This window comes from Mauremys mutica, chromosome 4, assembly GCF_020497125.1.
Source record: "Mauremys mutica isolate MM-2020 ecotype Southern chromosome 4, ASM2049712v1, whole genome shotgun sequence".
NCBI classification, from domain to species: domain Eukaryota; kingdom Metazoa; phylum Chordata; order Testudines; family Geoemydidae; genus Mauremys; species Mauremys mutica.
In genome coordinates this window covers 121,489,428-121,502,232 of record NC_059075.1, presented here as the reverse complement: position 1 = coordinate 121,502,232, position 12,805 = coordinate 121,489,428, and positions in this window count along the sequence as shown.

Here is a 12,805-nt window from a genome sequence, read left to right as displayed (position 1 = left end):
GTAAGTGTTGTATGAGCAGCCTATTCACTGAGATGAAGGTGTTTGTGACAGGGTGCACCTGGCCTTTAGGGCTCTCTACAGGGGGCCTCATGGTCCTGGTACACCCTGCCCCAGGAAACAGCAAAGTGGGAGGAATGAAGCAGCAAAGGAGCTCCTGCAGGCCTGTTTGGAGCAGACATCTTGGAAACTACAGATACGTGACCTTCCATGGGCTAGTGGCAGCCAGTCAGAGCCCATCAGGCTCAGGTAAAAGGACCTTCAGGCCCTTAGCAGGGCAGTGTGGAAGCTGGCTGGGAGCAGAGGAGTAGGGAAATGTTTCTCTCTGGCCACAGGTGCCTGAGAATTAGCCAGGGTTTATCTGTGGCTGCACTTGTATAGCTGGGTTAGCAGGGAGAGAGGGACCTGACCAGGAGTGCTGGACCCTCCAGCTGCCCTGGGCAGTGACACTGGAAGGGAAGGGACATGGGCTGGGGGCTGCTCTCGGGCACCCCAGTCCCACACCGAGGGCAGGTGGAGAGTCCAGGGCTCTCCACAGCAGCTGGGGCGTCCTGGGTGGCTCTTACCATGCCCAGCTCCAGCTTCTGGCCTGGCTAGGGAGCAGGGCCTCAGGGGGAAGAGGAGGAGCAGGGGTGGAGCCACAAAGGGAGGCGGGGCTCCTGCATGTGTCCCACTTTTGTCTTTTGAAAAGGTGTTCACTCTAGGGAAGTAGCAACCACAAACTGAATTCAGCAGTATATGGCTGATGTTTATCAGGTCCCTGGGTTGGGATCTGGAGTAGTGGGCAGGCCATATTCCCTGACAAGCAAATGTATGGGAGCCATTGTGGGAGCAGGTGCAACCAGCACTTTTTAATGTGTCCTTTCACTCTATTACATGGGTGATACGCCCCAAGGAATGGTGGGTGGACCAAATTCATCCTAATTGTAGTATGTACATAAAAGAGTTGAAACAACAATTTAATTGGTGGGTGAGGGGACACACCCGGAATCGTCGGAAAAGGGGACTGTGGGCAGCGGGGAACACTATGGAATCTGGGGGACGAGTGGGTAACCAAACAATTAGTAAGCCAAAATGTAAAATTTCAACAACAAATTAATGAATTAATGGCACAGCAACTATCGGCAGTTGCCACAGGGTGGAGAACAGCAGTAGAGGTAAACTTGCAGTTAACTCATTGGGCAGGGGACCTGGTGACATGGGTTGGGGATGGCTTCAGAAGATTAACATGGGGAGAAGTGTGTGTGGGTATTCAAAGTGCTCAGTTGATAATGTTAATGGATATTATGAGAGATGCTTGGTCAGAACAATGGCTTTCGGTATTAAATCGTGAGGCTAGCCCATATTTATCCACAATTGCAAAAACATACCCAATCTACCTGGAAAATAACATCCCCCACCTGTAGGAGGAGTTCTTGTGTAATTGTTACTGTGATACCATGGGAAGGAAATGCAAATAAGGTGGTCCCCTTCAACCCTATGGGAGTAACTAGGGAAGGGGGGAGCACGTTGGGAGCCACTAGGAAATAGGGGTGGAATGGGGTAAATTGGACTGTCATCACATTAAGCAGTTGTATATCCAGAGGAGGAATATGGATGTGCCCCTCTCCTATGACTATGGAGGAGCAGGATCAATGGCCTATTGCAAAGTTGGGGCCTTTAGGGGTAATGTATATGGGGTATGGTGTATTCTGTTGGGAATGTATGCAATCCTGCAATACAACACTAGGAGGCAAAATCCTTCCAGTATATGACCAAATTATGAACTTCTATACACTGCCACCTGGACTGTGGTGCACCAATGAGTCAGTGGACTTAATCATTGTAAACAATCAAACCAGCACCTACTACCCCAGGCCGTACCAAGTAGTTGAACTGGTTTGGACAATACCAAATTTCACTGTGGATTTTCAATGGACACACAATATGGACAAAAGCACACAAAAATTACAAGAGCAACTTGCTGCAAGTGCCAACATTTGGACACACTTACAATACACACTACAGGATGTCGCTGACAAAATTTTAACCCTATTGAAGGAGGAGAAGCAGTGTTTTTGGTGGTGGCCAGGATGTTGGACCATACTGCAGTGGTCAGGACTCTCAGTGTTGCTGTGGATTATCATAGCAGCTGGTGTATTGTTAACTGTATTTGTGTTACGTTGTATATGGAAACGATTAAGGGGGCCATAACCCCCTAGCGAATAGCCACTAATTATAACCTATACATAATGTAGTAAGCCCTCCCCCTCAGTGCACTAGATAACCCGGACCCAAGCTTCTCAGTCCCACTATAATGGGAAGTCTGGAACACTAATTGGAATAGGTGTGGTATGCCCATACGAGAGAAGGTGCAGGGCACTATACTACACAAGGAGCAGTGGGACAAATGGACTATTGACACCTTCCACCTTGATGCCTGGCCCTATCAGGAAATGTGTCGCCATATGTCCTATGCTTTTCCAGGGATACCTAGGCAGGAGGATCCCAAAAGAAAAAAGAGAGAAAAAAAAAGGGGTGGAGTGTTAGGATATAGATATTCAGGCCTATCTGCAAAGGCCTATACTTTAAGAATTTAGGTGTATTCTTATCACTTAGCTAATTATAGAAGTATAAAAGAAAGAATAAAAAATCACTGCCTGTGTAATGGTCTTCTCTTACTGTGACAGTCTGAGGCCTGGTTCTTCAGCTAAGCAGCCATAAACTGGGAAATGTATGATCACATCCTCACATTCCAAACTAGTTATATTAAAATAAGGCAATCTGGGGCTGTTAGGAAGGTGATTCGATCTATCACCTCCAGAGAAAGGGAAGAGCCTAAAACATGTAAAAGGAAAATTAGTTTGATAATTTTCTGTCTGGTAAGAACTCACATCAATAGACACAGCTGGAGAACCCTTATGTCTGTATAAATGTAGTTGTGAAATCCTCACTTCTGTATTGTTTTGTATGTTTATTTGCATGGTCTCTGTCTGGTTCTGTACTTGTTTCTGTCTGCTGTATAATTAATTTTGCTGGGTGTAAACTAATTAAGGTGGTGAGATATAATTGTTTAGCTAATCACGTTACAATACATTAGGATTGGTTAGGTACATTTTAGTAGAATGATTGGTAAAGGTATAGCTGAGAATATTACTATATAAATTAGGGGCAAGCAGGAAGTAAGTTGGAATTCTAAAATAAGGAAAAGGAATTTGAATTTAAGCTTGCTGGAAGTTCACCCCAATAAACATTGAATTGTTTGCACCTTTGGACTTCAGGTATTGTTGCTCTCTGTTCATGCGAGAAGGACCAGGGAAGTATGAGAGTGAAGGACTCTTTAACAGTTCCCCCACCAGCGAAGTAGTGTAAACCCCAAGAAGCAGGGGACAAGCTTAACCTAAGCCCCAAGAAATGGACAGGACTTGTTTGGAAGCCAGAGCGAAGGGAGGAATTTAAAGGGTTCAGAGCCAGGGCTGAAGACTTTGGTGAGAGCAGATAGATTATTTACTGGACTCTGCCACCCCAGAAAGGGTTCATTTTGGCTGTGTGACCTGGACAGAGGGCTGAGCCACTGAAATCCTACCAGGTGAGGTTGACAACCTACAGGGACACCGGGAGCAGGGAAAGGACTATAGTACTGCACCCAGCCACAGAGACACTAGAGGGATGAGTCCTGCTTACAGCATTAAATATGATTTCTAGGATATATCAGAAGGCGGGTTGCTATATATAGAAACATAGGCACAGCTTCTCAGCTGATATAAATGGCTGCAAAGGAGCTATGCCTGTTTCTACTGACTGAGGATCTGACCTTTGAACTGCTCTCACTCAGTATGACAACAAGGAATCCTGGAAGCTCCGGACTCCTGTAAATACCCATGGGGACCTCTGCTGAACCAGTGGCTAATGCACCAGAGAGCCAGTAGCAATCAGCAGAGTAGATCAGTACAATAAACCCACAGAACTCACAGTGTGTGTTATCAGCTGAGCAGCAAGTCGGCATTTGAAAGAGAGTGGTACGGTTACATAAGCAACTAGATTTAGGGCAACATATGTACTCTGTGATAGTAAACAACCTTAGTGTTGGCATGATTATGTCACTGACTTTACAGCCACTAGACAGACAGGTATCATGTTCCAGCGTAGACAGCTCAGGACTCAAGTACCTGGGCTTACTCCTTACAGAGTAAGGAACTCCTCGGGGCAAGTCTAGTCAATAATAATACCTAGTACTCTTCAGGAGTAGATCTCAAAGCACTTTACCAAGGAGGTCAGTATCATTATCTCCATTTTACAGTTGGGGAAACTGAGGTACAGCAAAGGGAAGTGACGTGCCAAGGTTGCCCAGCACACCAGAGCTGGGAAAAGAACGCAGGTTTCCTGAAGTCCCAATCCAGTACACTAGGCCACAACCAAGATTTTTGAAAGTGCCTACTGATTTTTGGTGCCCCCCCTTGAGAAATCCTTTAAAGGGACCTGATTTTAAAAGGGTGAGTGTCTTTTAAGAGGTTTCCATTTGGGTGCCTCTACACGGCTAGTCACTTTTGAATCTCTTGATGTTAAAAGAGGGACAAGGTGTGGGAGGGAATATCTTTTATTGGACCAACTTCTGTTGGTGAGAGAGACAAGCTTCTGAGTCACACCGAGCTCTTCTTCAAGTCTCCACAAGGTACTCCCAGTGTCACAGCAAAATGCAAGGTGGAATAGATTGTTTAGCATAAGTAATTAGCGCATATTGCAAGGGACCATTCAAGGCAGAATGGCCAGCTAACACCTCTGCATCATAAGACAAAAAGGGGGATTAATAGGTTGCAGGTTGTTGTAATAAGCCATAAATCCAGTGTCTCTATTCAGTTCCTGATTTTTAGTGCCTAGCAGAGCTATGAATTTAAGTTCCCAAGTTTGTCTTTTGAAGGCAATGTGCAGATTTCCTTTGAGGGTGAGGACTGATAGGTCAGATATAGGTTATGGCTACACTACAAAGTACTTAGATATAACTTACATCACTCAGAGGTGTGATTAATCCACACCCCTGAGCCATGTAAGTTATACCAACCTAAGCGCCAGTGTAGACATAGCAATCTGCCCCTTGCAGAGGTAGGAGTTATTAAGCCGATGGGAGAGCTCTTCTGTTGGTTTAGAATGTCTTCACCAGAAGAGATTCAGCAGCTGCACTACTGTAAATGAAGTCATCTAAACATAGCCATAGAGTGATTGCTTTGTGAAACGTGTTCCCCCAAAGGTGATAGGGTGTTTTCTACTCTGAAACATGAGTGGGAAACAGAATGTGAATCTGTAGTGCCTGCCCTGCTTTGTGCAATGGAAAGAAACAATTCAAGATTACTGCTGGGATTCACGGAGCAGCTGCACATGCCCGTCAGTTCTGGGTGTGGGAAACAAGCTCTGAATGGTGGGATCACATCATGATACATGTATGGGATGATGAGCAGTAGCTGCAGACCTTTCGGATGTGCAAAGCCACCTTCCTGGAACTGTATGCAGAGCTCCTCCCTGCTCTGTAGTACAAGGACACCAGAATGAGAACTTTTCTCACAGTTGAAAGGTGAGAGACAATCACTATGGGGACGTTGGCAACTCCAGACTCCTACTGGCCAGTCATGAATCAATTTGGAATTGGAAAGTCCACTATGGGGCTTGCAGTGATGCAAGTGTGCAGGGCCAATAATTGCTTCCTGCTATAAAGGACTGTGACTCTGGGTAATGTGCAGGAAATTATTGATGGCTTCACGGAAATGTGATTCCCTGACTGCAGTGCGGTCATAGATGGCACTCGTATCCCAATTTTGGCCCCAAACCATTTTGCAACAGAGTACATCAAACAAAAGGGCTACTTCTCCATGGCCATGCAGGCACGAATGGATCACTGTGCCTGTTTCACTGACATCAATGTTGGTTCGTCAAAGAAGGTGCATGATGCACACATCTTTAGGAACACTGGACTGTATAGAAAGCTGCATGCTAGGCCTTTCTTTCCAGAGCTGAAGATTCCCATGGGGCATGTGCGAATGCCCATAGTGATCCTGGGAGACCCCGCTCCCATGGCTCGTGAAGCCTTACACTGGAAACCTAGACAGCAGCAAGGAATATTTCAACAACAGGCTCAGCAGGTGCTGAATGACCATTGAATGTGCCTTTGGCAGATTAAAAGGCTGCTGGCGCTGCCTTTTTGGCAAGCTAGACCTCAATGAGGAAAATATTCTGATGGTCATAGCAGCCTGCTGTGCACTGCATAATATTTGAAAAGCAAAGGGGGAACATTTCACCCAGGGATGGAGTGCTGAGGTTGATCAGCTCGCTGCTGGTTTTGAGCAGCCAGATACCAGGGCAATTAGAGGGGGTGAGCAGGGGGCTATTAAAATCAGGGAGGCTCTGAAGGAGCATTTTGACAATAAGCACTAGTAATGTGTCTGTATGTGATACATTCTGTCAAGCAATGTTTACTTGCTACCTTAAATGACCCATGTAATTCTTGCTTCCTGAGCTTTAATTGTAGTGAACAAATGTTCCTGCCTATAACCACTGTCTTTGAATTTTACCAGCAACTACTGTGTGCATGACACAAATCTTCTTGGTAGTCCATCGAACCGATGATGACAAATCTGTGCAGATCATCTATTGTTGATGACACAAATAAAGACTCTTTAAAAAAAAAAAGACTAGACCTAATTAGAGGATAAAACTTTTTGTCCCGAACAGGGGACATGGCAATGAGGAATGGTCTCTTGGTTCAGGTTCTCACAGCTGTGTGTAACTCCAGCTTTCATCATGAAACCAGTCTCTAGGGGTGGATTTGAAGGAGTACTGTGACGGAATATGCGAGGAATGTGTTGGGGGAGTTTGGGGAGGGCATGGAACACTTTTCTGGGTTGGCTGCTGGGGGAGTCATGCACGGATATGCTCAGACAGCAGCACAATAAGGGACTTGAGCATCTCTGTCTGGTCCTCCAGTAGCTTTATTATCTGCTCCTGCCCATGTCTCCTTTCCAGACTGTCAGGCCTGAGTTTTTCATTAATTGTCTCCCTCCACATGCTTGTTTTGCTATGTGTTGCATCTGTTGACTGCAGAATGGCTCTAAACATATCCTCCTTACTCGTCCTGGTTCGCATCCTTATCTGACAGAGGTGCTCCACTGGTGTATAGGCATTGGTCCTCCAGGGCACATCTGCAGAAGCCAAAGAAACAATGAACAGCGAGAGTATTGTGAGTGCACTCAAAGCTGTGAGTCACAAAAGTCTCACACACCTCTTTTTCACTTTCCTTTTGCTACCACACAGCTCGGTGAAAGACCCAAATATGGTGAGTTCGGCAAGGGGTGGGAGGTTGACAAATGGGGAAGGGACAATAGGCAAGAAGGGACAAAGGGTCTGGGTGGTTTGCAAAGAAGGTCACTACATGCACCTAGAGAGAATATTCTGAATATTGGCACCCTTTTCCACAGGCTGGGGTAATTGAACCTGATATCTCACTCCTGAGAGTAACCCAGGATCCAAGGGTGCATCTCCTGCATGTGTATGGCTTCAAACTATGCTGCTTGCCTGTGTGCCGCTGTGGTCCCTGCAGAAATAATTGCCAGTTGGCATAGCAAAGTTTCCTACAGCGGGGGGAGAAACAAGGCAGCACTGCCAAGGAACCTTTGGCAGAGGATTGCAGAATGCCTACAGGAAAGTTTTCTAGAGATCTCTGTGGAGCATTCCCGAGACAGCCCGATGTACATTAACAAACTGTTCTGCCAGGCCCTCACTGCACAGCTGAACAGGCTCTGTCGCCAGATAACCCTGTCACATGTCCCACATCCTCCTCCAGGTCCACTTTTTTGTTCACCACTTCATCCTCGGGATTGACTGTGCTGGCTGCTGCCTCCAGTCCCCGCAAAGTGTCCAGGTGCTCATGGCAGTGGGGTCACTGCTGAGGATGACATGCAGCTCCTCATAAAAGTGGCATGTCTTCAGCGCTGCACCAGAGCACTGGTTGCCCTCCCTTGCCTTCTGATATGCCCACCTCAGCTTCTTGATCTTAGCACGGCACTTCTGCGTGCCCCTTTCATGTCTCTTCTGCAGGACACAAACAATCTGCCTGTAAATATCAAAATTCCTACAGCTTGAGCAAAGCTGCAACTGCCCAGCCTTCTCTCCCCACAGACCCAGGAGATCCAACAGCTCCATGAGGGGGCATGTCTGTAGCAGCAAGCCGGCATGGTCAGCTGGGAAGATGCTGTGTGAACCGTCCACATCAATGACAGGTTTCAGAGTAGCAGCCGTGTTAGTCTGTATCCGCAAAAAGAACAGGAGTACTTGTTACACCTTAGAGACTAACAAATTTATTTCAGCATGAGCTTTCGTGAGCTACAGCTCACTTCTTCGGATGCATAGAATGGAACACACAGACAGGAGATATTTATACATACAGAGAACATGAAAAGGTGGAAGTATGCATACCAACAGGAAAAGTCTAATCAATTGAGATGAGCTATCATCAGCAGGAGAAAAAAAACTTTTGAAGTGATAATTAAGATGACCCATAGAAGGTGTGAGGAGAACTTAACATAGGGAAATAGATTCAATTAGTGTAATGACCCAACCATTCCCAGTCTAAGCCTGAGTTAATTGTATCTAATTTGCATATTAATTCGAGTTCAGCAGTCTCTCTTTGGAGTCTGTTTTTGAAGTTTTTTTGTTGCAAAATTGCCACCATCAAGTCTGTCACTGAGTGGTTAGAGAGGTTGAAGTGTTCTCCCACTGGTTTTTGAATGTTATGATTCCTGATGTCAGATTTGTGTCCATTTATTATTTTGCATAGAGACTGTCCGGTTTGGCCAATGTACATTGCAGAGGGGGCATTGCTGGCACATGATGGCATATATCACGTTGGTAGATGTGCAGGTGAACGAGCCCCTGATGGCGTGGCTGATGTGATTAGGTCCTATTATGGTGTCATTTGAATAGATATGTGGACAGAGCTGGCATCGGGCTTTGTTGCAAGGATAGGTTCCTGGGTTAGTGTTTATGTTGTATGATGTGCGATGGTCACATAAACACCACCCTATACCGGAAACCCACTGACCGCTATACTTACCTACATGCCTCCAGCTTCCATCCAGGACACACCACACAATCTATTGTCTACAGCCAAGCTCTAAGATACAACCGTATTTGCTCCAATCCCTCAGACAGAGATAAACACCTACAAGATCTCTATCAAGCATTCTTAAAACTACAATACCCACCTGCTGAAGTGAAAAAACAGACTGACAGAGCCAGAAGAGTACCCAGAAGCCACCTACTACAGGACAGGCCCAACAAAGAAAATAACAGAATGCCACTAGCCATCACCTACAGGCCCCAACTAAAACCTCTCCAGCGCATCATCAAAGATCTACAACCTATCCTTAAAGATGATCCCTCACTCTCACAGATCTTGGGAGACAGGCCAGTCCTCGCTTATAGACAGCCTCCCAACCTGAAGCAAATACTCACCAGCAACCGCACACCATACAACATAAACACTAACCCAGGAACCTATCCTTGCAACAAAGCCCGATGCCAGCTCTGTCCACATATCTATTCTAGTCTCTAAGGTGTCACAAGTACTCCTGTTCTTTTAGTCCACATCAAGCAATCAGAAAGACAAATTTCAAAAATTCCTGGGCCTTTAAAGGGAGGAGAGTGTGCATGCCTATGTACCTGTAGGCCAGCGGAGCTCAAACTACTGACCAGAACGGTCATTGATGGGCATTGTGGGACACATCCTAGAGGCCAATTAGGGCAACATAAGCAAGTGCATTGTCTATACTGACACTGCATCGCTCTAACTATATCACGAAGAACTCTATGCTGCTTGTCAAGGGGGTTTTGTTTTGTCAGCATAGCAGGAGGAGCATTGTTGTGTGTACACCTCCACTGTTTTGTCTATAAAAGTTGACTTTTGCTGACAAAACTGTGTAGTGTAGACAAGGCCTAAGTCCCAACTGCAGGGACTGTCTTCACTTCACTTCGCTTTGCTGTCTTCACATTCTGTCTTCACTTACCCTGGTGCCATATCCCTGAAGGCAGGAATGGCACACAAATATAGCTAAGGGAAGAATTTGAAGCCGATGGGGTTGTGGCAGTGTAAATAACAGGAAAAACTGGCTGTCAGCATCTTTATTACTGGCAAAAAAAATGCAGAGGCAGTTTCACTTTCAGCTGCTGAAATCAGCTTGGAAGCCATGGGGTTATCATTAAGATCTGAATGTGGGGCCTTCAGCATTGCAGTACCTGCCCCTACTTGAGCTACAGGACTGTATCTATTAAGTGGGAAAAGCAGCAGCCAGCTAGCTTCTGTGGCTGGACTACTAGTACATGTCACAAAGATGTTACATAATCCCCACCTACCCACTGAATCACATGGGCCACCACTTGTAACACAATGCCCCAGATTTGGCAGTGCAGATTGAACCTTCAACTTCTGGATCTTAAAAGTAGGAGCCCCTCTTGCCTGAGCTGAAAAGCTTGACCCTTGAGTAGGCTCTTCAATGGGTCCATATCCAGACCACCACCAGAGAGTGACTGGGCACCACACTGAATGGTATGGGTTATATAGTTACATTAATGCACCATCTTCAGCTCATTAAGCAGAGCTGCCCAAGTTACACCATTCAGTTCCAATAAGTGTTTCAGTCCCTGAATGCATCTGTTTCTGGGACTGTATTGACATAGTCCTGGTGTTACCACTACCCCAGGTGCTAGAAATTCATTGGTCACACTCTACATGATATTTCCATTTATAAATGTCTTATAAAGGATTATGCAATGTTGTAACCATATCAGTCCTAGGATCTTAGAAAGACAAAGTGGGTGAGGTAATATCTTTTTGGCCCTCACCCACCTTGTTTATCTTAAAAAGGATCACTCAGTGATTAACGGCTGCTCTAAGCAAGTTACAGATATGAGTAGTATATGCTATGGTTGGTTAACACCCACCTTGTCTCTCTAACAATTGATTAATCATTTAGTAAGACATCTATTACCCACTTATAAACTATTTATACCTGGAACCTGAGTATACAGGATGAACCATTAATCCTTTGCAATCTAAGTGATTGCTTATCATTCACCAAGAGAAGTAGTCAAGCTCAAATGACTCCACACACTGTCAATCACATAGGACATTTGCCAGCTGTATTGCTGATCAGACTCATTACCTGGCCACAGAATGCTGGGGGAGGAAGGTTATTTAAAGAGCAATCTGGGCCTTCTTATAGCCTTTGCAAAGGGATTCAGGACATCTGAGCCAATCTCCCAGGGAGCTGATGTGATATGATGTGAGCAGGGCTGGAGTAATGCAGGGGCTTTAGAGGCTGCAGCACAGGGCCTCGGGCTAAGTGGGGCCCCACAGGCCTGCAGGCTGGATGCTGTCTGCTGCTGCTTTTAATCCAGCCCATGGCAAGTCTCCACACCTCGGGCCAGACCCCAATCCCCGAGCCTCAGCACCCCCCTCCTCCGTAGGGCTGGAGCCGTGAGCACCGGCTCGCTGGCATGCTCCTGTGGCCCCTAGGCAAGGGGCATTCAGGGAATCTCTGCATGCTGTCCCCGCCCCCAGCACTGGTTCCACAGCTCTCATTGGCCGGGAACCATGGCCAATGGGAGCTGAGGGGGCAGCGCCTGCAGGCACGGGCATGAAGATGCATGGGAGAAAAAAGTTTAAATGGATGATGAAGGCTGGGGTCATTGGCTGAGCTGAGATGGGAGTCAGGTATTGATAGTGTAAGAGAGACAAGAGGCTGGGAGGCACCTTAGACAGAAGGATGAGTAGTTTGTGTTTGATGCAGCTTCAGGGGAGCCAGTGGAGGGAGGAAAAGAGAGGGTGAGGTTAGAGGTGAGGGGTGGAAAAGAGAGGAATGAGGTTAGAGGGGTTGTTTTTTTTTGGTTCAGGGGCAGAAAAGAAATATCCTCCCTAAATTAGTTTTGGATCAAAAAAAACCCCACCCAAAACAAGAAACTGAAACTATTTTGTGTGTGTGTGGGGGGGGGGTCATTTCATTTTGGGGTGTTTTCAGCCTTTTGTCTTACGCTAAATTTCTAAACAAACCACTGTTTTGAAACAAAAAGTCAAAATGTTTCGTTTTGAAATGCTTGAAACAAACAGCTTCAACTTGGTGGGGGGAGGGATTTTTTTTGGCTAAAACTATTCACTGAAACCCAAATTCACTGATAGTTTCAGTGCCCTGAAAAATGCATTTTAAAAAAAAGGAATTTACAATTTGCCAAAAAAATTCACCCACATCTACAGGGCATGGTCAGCGCAATGAGCCAGGAAAATGATCTTTGCCATAGTGCTTTGAATGGATTTGAGTGGGCAAGATTACACTTGTCAAGCCCTGAGAGGGGGAGGGGGTTGCATAGTTGATGAGTGATCTTCAGGGCGGGTCACTGAAAGATAGCAACTTCTGAGTAGTAAATTGTCCTCTTTCATTTGTTACTCCATACTAAAATGTGCCCATGCCAAGCTCTAGGGGGCATTGTGAATGTTACAAACAGTCCACAATTTGTAATACTGCTCCCACCAGGGAGAGAAATTAACAAGATCTCTGTGGTGTGGAGGCAGCTGATTGGGAAAATCTCCAGCGTTTGGGCTTCTCACTGCACGCAGGCGCAGAGTAAGAGGGTTTTGTGCTCATCACTGCAGTGTGTGGGACTGTGTTTATGGTTTTGTGTTCCTCAGGGGACTTTCCGTCATGCTTCTGATCTTCATCTTCCTGGAGTTCGGTGTCTGTCACCTCTTAGTGGGTGCTGAGCTCCATCCCCAAATCAGATGAGGTCACCATTT